Raw genomic sequence first — 10,425 nt, forward strand, 5'->3', positions numbered from 1 at the left:
ACTAGTAACTCTATATACTAGTATACTATTTTTGATATTTTTGATATGAACCATTAGAGGGACTATTTGGTTGTGTGTTGCTTGCCAGCTAGTTTTGTGTTAGTTTTTGTGCTAGAAAGAAAAAGGAGGCTAGTTAATGGCTTTCTAGTTTTTGTTATTTTTTTGGTACTCTTCTAGTCTCTCCCCATCTGTTGTTAATGGTTTTGTTTTTTATGTTGAACTTGTTTATGAGATGTAGGTGGAACAATGTGATGACCACCTACATGCAGTTTGTTAATTTGTTAAACTTTGTTGATTTTAAAAGTAGGAATACTAGTAACTCTATATATTGGTATACTATTTATGATATTTTTGATATGCATTATTAGCCTGGAAACTATTTGGTTTTGTGCTAGAAAGAAAAAGAAGGCTAGTTAATGGTTTTCTAGTTTTTGTTGTTTCTTTGGTACTCTTCTGGTCTCTCCCCATCTGTTGTTGATGGTTTTATTTTTTATGTTGAACTTATTTATGGGTTGTAGGTGGTATGATGCGATGACCACCTATATGCAATTTGTTAACTTGTTAAACTCTGCTAGCTTTAAAAGTAGGAATACTAGTAATTACTGATATACTATTTTTGATGTTTTTGATATTGAACCATTAGGGGGACTGTTTGGTTGTGTGCTAGTTGCCAACTAGTTTTGTGTTAGCAAGTTTTTGATGGTTATTCCACCACTGTTGTAAAGAGCCAACCCCCTAGTTTTTGGCTTTTTTTTAATCCAAAACATATAGAATATTTTTTTCTCAATATATAATATATCATATATATCATAATATTAACATAGATCTTAATTAAAATTTCATAATAATTTAATAATTACACATATTATATAATCAAACTACAATATTATACAAAACAAATGAATTATTTAATATATAGTATAACTATTAGTTTTATCCTTGCACCCTTCAAAGGTGCAAGTGCTAGTTATAGAAAGAATTGGAGGCTTTTTGTTTTTTTTCACAAGTAAAGTAAAGTAAAGTAGAAATGTTTGTATTTAATTTTCATTGCTATTTATATTTTTAACTTCTATTTTAATAGCTTGTGCTTGGACTTCTTTTATAAAAATATAGACTTTTTCTCAAAAGTTTACAAAATTTTAGGATTTTCAGTTGAAAAAGAAATTAATATATAGATTTGATAATTAATAGTTAGTGTTTATATATATATATGAATGAATATATTTTTTAGATTTTTTATACATTTTATATTTGAATATAGTTAAAATTAATTTTGATGATGAAAAATCTAATTAATTTATATCAATTAATTTTTAGTTATTATGAAATTATATTTTTATCTTTAGATTAAAGTCTTTTTTTAGGAATCTCATTTTTGTGATTTTTCCACTTATATCTTTGTGTTTCTAATTATGAATGTTGTGATTTTTCTTACCAAAATATTTTAAATTTTATGGCAAATTTATACTTTATTTGATTATGAAGCCTAAGTTTATGTTTTGGATATATTGACTTTCTTAACTCTTTTTTAATGCTTAAAGGCTAATATTATTCAATTTAAAAATTATGTGAATAAAATATAGATGATGAGAATCTTGAATGATAAAAGTAAACAAAATATCATAAATACTAACACATAGCATCACATTTTATAAAATGTTTATTTAATCAATTGAATGCAAAAAACATATCATAGTTGAGCTAGCCAATTTTCAAATTTAAATATTACCAAGCTTATGGTCAAGCCTATATCTATAAGGTTGAGTTCATTCCCACAAAAATAATCCTAGGAGGACAAACAATTGGATTTGGGTAGATATTAACTATGCTTGGCCCGGTGTATGGATATTTGTCTCATTATTATTTCAATAATGCCCAACTATATTACTATACTTATGTGGATAACTTGGGGGTAAATATGTGGAATTCATGTGATTGCATGTAGAACACTTGCTTGGAATAATCTTTTAGACCTTCTCTTGTTGGATTCCCTAGCATTGTTTTATAGTCAATTCTAAAATAAAATTGTTACAAGTGGTTTTGGAAATAATATCCACACTAAATCTAAACATGAATTTTGGGTTAATGTTACTTGCTACAAATGGTTTTGGAATTTTCTATACTATTAATTCAAGATTTTACTTGCATTCATATATTGTACAAGTTTTATTCTTGATTTTTTGAAATTTGAAATATTTTATTTTATGTCACCTTCAGTGTATTCCTTTGACCAAAATTCCATTACTAATCATTTCCACTTTTCTTTCTTCTCCATCAAATATATCACTCTTATCGACTTATGTTGTATCTACGAAAACATGCAACTGCTAATTTATATATTCCAAATAATTAAAATTAAAGTAAATCATATTTAAGAGAACGTTCCATACGAGTCTATGATTATTTATTTTATTTTATGACTAAAACATTTGAATTTACTACGAAAATGATCACATAACCATTATAGAAAGAAGAATCTAGTATATCTTCCATGCTCAATTAACAATTGACCTAAAATTACGTAGGTAACTACAACTTAACCACGGTACTTGAAAGGTAAAACTTTAGGTCTCTAGACAAAATGTACTAAAACAAAACAAAGTCTTTTTTTGTTTTTTTTTCCACATTTTAAAAACAACTATGTAGATCATGAAAATCAAATGTTGAAATTTTCAAAAAAAAATTATGATATTTTTTATTTTTTGAAAATTTGATCCATTATATAATTTGTAGGGAAGATAGCCACGTCCACAAGCCTTGTGATGCTGGCCAGAGGGAAACTGGTAGAACGTTGATTTTCTAAACAGCGTTTATCTTAGAAAGGTCGCAAATCACAACATTGAATTCAAATTCATAGTAGTTAGTGACATAAATCTGCCAGATGGATCTGAAATTAAACACAGTGTCGGTTAGCAATCCATTTAAAACTAATACAATGGGCTCCTTTTATTTTGTTTTTCCGTATTGGTTAGGAAGGAGCTTTCCTTGTCCTATACAATAACATAACAGATTTAAAGGGTGAGCTGGAACATGATCTTTTTCTATATTTAGAGCGGCGCCCATCAACGACTTACCACCGACTGAGCCGTTCATAAATCATAAATTTGACGAGCGTTATCTTGGAATTCTAAAGGGTTCGCTGCATAAATACACGTGAAATGCTTAAATCGTTTCCGTCTAATCGGAATCAAAATAATAACATCAACGGTTGAAAGAAATTTGTGATCGGTTCTAGGAAAACAATATGTCAGCTGTGAAATATCTTGAAAAATATGTGGAGTGGCAAGTATTTTAATCTATGAAAAGATTGAATTGTATAGATTGAACAGATGAATCTTTCACTGTTCCATATGATTGATTCTTTTAGTGTCAACATTTGCATCAGATCCTCGGATCTTGTGAAAAAAGAGAGAACAGAAGAAGAGAATTTGAATCATGAACAATAAAAACAGAAGAGAATTTAAATCTATTTTGTTCCTCTGAACCGCCACAATTTTAAACAGTAAATTGTCCTCCTAGACATTGTAAAGCGTTTCGTTTATACATTTATTTGTTTACTAGAGCTTTAAACGGATTTTTCGTAAACAAAATATCTGAAAAATGCATCTTTTGAGCAGATCTGAGAAAGCTAGCTGCAATGTTCATCGTTGAGAGGCGGAGAGAGATTGAGATTAAAGAGCGGCAAAGTTCACTTACGAGGAGCCTTTTCATCAATTTCTGCAGACGACAACTGACGAAGAATCGCAATCGTTCAGAGAACATATAAATATCAAGAAAAGAGAATTTTAATAGATTTTTAATCCTCGAAACTACAACAATTTTAATAAAAAGAAATTCCTCTAACATTATAAAGCGTTCCGTTTATACATTCAGTTAGTTAACAGGAGCTTTAACAGATTTCTGGAACACAAAAATCCTGCATCAGATGCCTCATGATATAAAAATTACAGAAAATGCATCGAATGAGCAGATCTGAGACTGCTAGCTGCAATCTTCATCTTTAAGAGACTGATAAAAATTGAGATCAAAGAGCGGCAATGTCCGCTTATGAGGAACATTTTCATCAATTTCGGCGTCTACGAGAACTGACGAAGAATTGCAATCGTTTGGAGAAGAGAACTTCAATATATTTCTAATCCTCTGGCGTACCTCAATTTTAATAAAAATAGAAATACAAATCATCTAAACAGTGCAAAGCGTTTCGTTTATGCATTCATTTGTTCACTAAGAGCTTTTTCAGATTTCTGGAACGCAAAAATCCTGCTTCAGATGCCTTAAAATACAAAATTAATGGAAAATGCATCTTATAACCAGATCTGAGACAGCTAGCCGCAATCTTCATCCTCGAGAGGCGGAGAAAGATTGAGATCAAAAAGCGGCAAAGTCCGCTTACGGCGATCCTTTCCATCAATTTCCGCATCTACTACAACCGACGAAACCTCTGAATCATCTCGAACGCCTCGCGTCGTGGCTCGGATTCGAACTCCCTCCTCCTTACGAAACTTCTGTCTAACGACGGAAGAAACAAGATCTTCCTTCCCGCCCTCAAGCAATAAAATCTGTCTATTACCAGGCACCTTGCAGAGCAAATCAAGGCCACTATTTTTGCCGGTTCCATCAATTCCCGAGGAAGAAGTGTAGACAAAATTTGTTTTAGCCTTCAATCCTCTAAAGAACAGAGCAGCAGAGTCATAAGCCATGGCTGCTTCCTCCGCAGTGCGGAAAGTGCCGAGCCAAACCCTCTGTTTCTTGGCAGGATCTCTGATCTCTGCAGCGAATCGACCCCATGGCCTCTTCCTCACTCCCCTGTAGTGAACTTCGAATCCATCTTTCCTCCACGCCATCAGACAAGGAAATGGAAATATGGCTGCGATTCTGTGCGGAACAAGGGAAATTGATTTATAGAGAGGAGAAAGATGATTCCGCCATGGGAGTCGGTGGAAGGTCGCATCAGGAGGATTGCCGACACTTTAGGAAGAAGCAGAAAAAGCGACCGATTTGTCCGGGTGTTTAATTACGGCCGCGGGGAAAGCCGTTTCTCCGTAACATCACGGGAACGGCGCTCCGTCCGTTGTTTTCAACGTTTGTCGGGATTCGTAGTTAACAACCCATTCAATTCATGGAACTATCAGGTTAGTTTATATGTCAAATGCATTTTGACTCTAAATCAAGATTATTGTTATTTTATTTATACTCGTTGAGGGACATGCTAATCTTTAGACAAAATGTACTAAAAGACAAAATAAAGTCTATTTTTTTTTATTCTTTTTGCTAGATTCACGAAAACGTAGTGATTTTTTTTCCAATTTTTTGGTTGTTTTCACTGCAAACTATACAGATCATGAAGATCAAATGATGTGATTTTTGAAAAAATTCATCATGTTTATGATTTTTTGAAAATTGGTCAATTGTACAATTTGTAGGGAGGATAGCCGCATCCTTAATTGAGGGAACATTTGCCCACGAGTCTTCTGAAAATGTAATATTTAACAAGAGACACCAAGTGTTATAGTTGCTATATGTGTAGTGGTTGTATTGTTGTGGAGTGAGGAAGGAAGGGTTGACACTAAATAATAATGTGTTAGTTTGTGAATGGCTTAAATTTCACACACTAAGGGTTGACTTCTAGACTAAAAGTGTTAAATAGTCAAAGTTGACTTATTTTTCCAAGCTTAATTTCTTTTTTGGTGTGTGATGTTTAAGGAGGGAGAATTCAGTGAGTTTGTCGAAGGGAGAAAAATATTGAAAGTAAATTTGCTCACACTAGTAGTTTATTTGAAGCAAAACCTCCTATGCTTTCTTTTAGAATTTTTAAAACTTGGTTAAAATCTGTTCATTTAATGGTTGTTTTGCATAAGCCTAACTACAAAATTAGATATAGCTTATTATTAGATTTGGCATTAATAAACTAATTTACTTACAGTTGGATACATTTTTAACAAAAAATATTTGTATTTTTTCATAAATGAAATACTTATCAGGAAACTTGAAATGTAACGAATATGTAGCATAACAAACTCAAAGTTACATATTTATTAGGAATTTTTAACCACAATGGTGCATAGTATTGAAGGTCACATATTCATACACAAATATATGCAATTTTCTAATTGTAAAAGTTAAGAAACGTTTCTTTTCCTTCCTCCAATGACATTATTCAGGGGTTTTCTAACATTGTCCCAACAATTGCAATGTTTTGCTTGTATGCTTGTTATAAACTAGATTACATTTTTTAACTACTTGCAAATTGCAATATGAACTAATTTAATGAGATTAGTATTCTATTTCTTCTTTGTAATTAGGAAAAGTAGTAGATAATACTTATTTTGAAGCTTTTGCAATTGAAACTAAATTGGTAACTATAGAGTCAATAGTTGAAAACTGAAACTTCAAAGTAAACTTTTTTGCAATGTCAATAAAATAATGAAGTATACCTGAGAAACACTTGCTTTCTTTGGGCCTTTTGTTTTTTCTATTGGTTGTGTGCATGTACCAATGTGTCAATAGAGGTGGAATTAGCTGAGATTGAAAAACATTAGCTAGTTTAGTTAGTATTTTATTTGAACTAAACTAAGAAGGAGAGTTGGTTTAATTTTATGGGAGTTGATTCAAAATAGTGAATTGATAACATGGATTAATTGGCATTTGCAAAGGAAAAGAAAATCATAGTTGAAAATATTTGAATATTGTCACTGGAGTTGTATATGTTGTAAGTAGCTATAGAGCATTGGTGCAGTGGAAGATTTTGTAGTGGCCACTAGGCCTCTTTTGAGCCATCTTTTGAAATTGAAATTGATCCCACATGTTTACAAATCAAAAGTGCAAAAATAGTGGTTGGTATAACATTCAAAGCAATTAGAACATAGTATTTGAGTATTAATTTCTAAATTGAAGTGTGTAAAATTAAGTAATATTTAGCTACAAAGGTGTTTTCTTATGACTATTGAGAATGGAAACTAGAAAAGTAGTAGCTTTAGCCGAATGAAGGTATATAGAAAGTTTCTTTAGTGATTAGATTTTTAAAACATACTATGGCTTAAGAAAATCAATTTAATGAAATTAGAGATGAAATTTTTATTGTAGGCACTAAAAGTAACTAAATTTATATAAACAAACAAGAAACAAAGTATGCTTGAAATATGCTACTCCTGAATAATTTACAATTCTACCTTCTATGCAAAATGTTTATGCTTAACGAAGTTGGGTTATGCAAAAGTTTGTGGAGATTGGAAGAAGAAATAGTCATATAAACAAAAAAATGCAAATGAAAAGAAACATAAAGACCTGGGAAAATTTGGTTGTTATAGGTAACCATCTGAAAAAGCCAAAGACTTCATTATTGTTGCCTGTAGGAATTTGAAAAGGCTTGGTGCTTGGTTGTTTGACTCTGCTTTTAAGATTCTTCAATTCGCACAATTTTAAAGGTATATTCATTAAAGTCAATTAAGAGACATAATTTTTTTATTTTCATCTAACTATTTTATTGTTATATTTTAGTTTTTAGTTTTTTACTTCTCTTTGAACTCCATTGTTGCTATAACTATGTAACTTTGCATAATAGATCTCACACATTTTTATTATAATCTAGATGTGTTAATTTCTTATAACTTGACTACAAATTAATTGCACAATAAATTCACAAAAAGAAGCTCAATCTAATCTATAACAATTAATACTCTGAGTTAATTAACTATAACTAAATATCGAAAGCAAAATAATAGAAGTCAATCACAGATACACAATAATATAGATATACCTAGTAAACCCCAGTTTGGGAAAAAACTTGCTAACTTTTGGATTGTCTATTCAACTTATCAATGGATTTCCTCTCAAAGTCTAACAGAATCCAATACAACTTTGCAACTACAATCTTACATATATAGAGCCCAGGTGTTTTACTTAGCTTGCAAGGAAAATAGTGTTTTCTTACTTCCTTAGGCTTTAAAACATATATAAAATCACTTCTTATTTTTCTCAAACTCACAACCTTAGAAATAGTCTTTTAAAGGGTAAAAGCAAAGTTGTTGCTAAATATCCAACTCAAGTTGCTTTAAAGAAACATCATGCCACCTTCTAAGCTAAACAATGAAAAACTAACACTGGGTATGTGCAGGATCATGGTGTGCCAAAAAGTGGCAATGTGAAAAAAAAAGAGTTTGAAGACGCCTAAAAGCGCTTCAAAATCCGCTCTGACTTTTTTTTACCTATCCAGGAACCAAACTTGGAAGGTTAAGCCGAGCCTTATCGGATATACGATATCATATCAGATATTCGATTTTAAATCCAATATCCGACTAATAATTAAAATCATATAATAGTATGATATATTATTTAATATTATTATTGATATAAAATAATAATAATAATATTAAATAATATATCATACTATTATATTATAATAATATTATTATTATAATAATTATTATACTATAATATAATAATATTATTATAATTATTATTATACTATAATATAATAATATTATTATTATTATAATTATTATACTATGATATAATAATATTATTATAATTATTATTATACTATAATATAATAATATTATTATTATTATATTATAATCGTATAATATTATACTATAATAATAATATTATAATAACATATTATATTATAATAATATAATATAATAATAAAAAGTAATATCTTATAATATAATATATAATAAAAAAGTATAATATATTATAAATTATAATAATATAGTATAATAATAATATTTTATATTATAATATATAGTAAATTAATATAATAAATATAAAAATATATAAAATGTAATATATATGTTATATTATATATATTATAATATCGGATATCCGATACCTGTGCATGAATTAAACACAAAATCACAGACCCACGGCCCTTATTTTCACGCGAATTTGGGCCAGTCAGATCGGATATTAGATAATAAATCGAATATCAGATAGCAAATCGGATATCAGATATCAGGTATGTTCCCCCCCCCGACTCATTTTTAACCTAAATTTAATAGATTTTAACAAGATTTTGTTTGTTTTAGTTGAATCTAGGGTTTTTTTGACAAAAATGGTTAAAATTTAGATTTTTTTTTAATATATATTACGTTTTGCAATTCAATAGGAATGGCTGATCAAAATGATGACACTGAGGCAGGGAATAATATTATGCAATGTGTGCAACACCCATTATCTCAACACAACCGACCAAGTTGGTTACAAAGGTTTATTTAATCAAACAAATACCAAATTACTACTTTCCCTCCAAAACTAATATGACCGTTTGAATTTGAAATTCAAATTTCAAACTATAGTTTTTATGCATTCCCTAACTTTCTAAACTATTCCATTGACTCAAAATTGGTCATATGGATTTATTAAATGCAACTAAGTAAATTTCCAGAAAATTGAAGTTTTTATTATTTTTTCTCCAAGCCACCGTACACTCTGATCTCCCCCTTTCAACTGAGATCACATATGACATATATAAAGGTCTACATGACCGTTGGAACAACCATATAGGCGTTCCCAACCATAAAACAAACAAACAACCACTTTTTGCTAATACTGTTTAGACTCTAAATACCCTATTCTAAGGCCTTTTGGTCCCATGGAGTCACTTGGTTTATAACCACACCAAAATTCTTTTGGGCCTTACATGTGCCTTTATTACAAAACATAGACCAACTTGTAAAATATGGACCAAACCTTTATTCCAACTTCCTAATCTACTTGAATCCTCGCTTTCATGGAGTGGCAAGGTGTCCGGCAATAGAGATACTTGTTCCCCCCTGCCACATAGGTTAGGTGCCCTACACCACCTTTCCTCTCTCTCATTCTGAACACTAGTCCACCAAGTGAGTGATGTTCCTCTCAATCTTGTTGTTGCTACTTTTACCTTCTTATCTGCCTCTATGTCTTCAAGATCAAAGTAGTTCTCAAGGGCCTCTATCCACCCTAGCACTTCGTCACTATCCATTTTACCCTGGTATATTGGAAAATCAATATGGTTCTTCCCACCATTACCTTGTATTGCCTTAATGATTCTCATAAATCTCCTTTCTTCAGGATCATCTGTTGTCTCATGCTCTTGCCTTGCATTACCAACCTCTTCTTCTTCATGGTTCTCTCCATGATTTCTTCCTCTAACCTCTTCTCCTCTAGGTTCTTGCCTTTCCTTTTCTAAGCATTCTATCCTTGCAATAAGCTCCAGCCTCTCTCTTCTCATCTGTCTTTCTTCCCTCACTCTAGATGCTTCAAGTTCTCTCCTCTCTCTTTTCTCTTTTGCCAACTCTTCTCTCAATTCTTCAAGTTCTCTAGCCATTTGATTTTTAGGAGGCATTTTCACAACAAGTTTTCTTCCTTCCCAAGGGCCAACTCACTGATTCTCTTTCTTTCCTCACCAAGAAATCTCTGGACACCACTTATGTACCTTTCAACTCT

The 10,425-nt window shown here is 30.9% G+C and overlaps 1 pseudogene across 1 annotated transcript; it reads right to left on the reverse strand.

Annotated features, from left to right (window-relative positions):
- Window positions 1–3,818: 3,818 nt before the first annotated feature.
- On the reverse strand, window positions 3,819–4,977 carry LOC149541932 (ethylene-responsive transcription factor 8 pseudogene; annotated as a pseudogene). Its single transcript, XR_016355167.1, has one exon. The product of XR_016355167.1 is annotated as an ethylene-responsive transcription factor 8 pseudogene (transcript).
- Window positions 4,978–10,425: the final 5,448 nt, after the last annotated feature.

This window comes from Cupressus sempervirens, chromosome 8 (assembly GCF_028749045.1).
Source record: "Cupressus sempervirens isolate cs-2001-9-10 chromosome 8, ASM2874904v1, whole genome shotgun sequence".
Taxonomy (NCBI): Eukaryota; Viridiplantae; Streptophyta; class Pinopsida; order Cupressales; family Cupressaceae; genus Cupressus; species Cupressus sempervirens.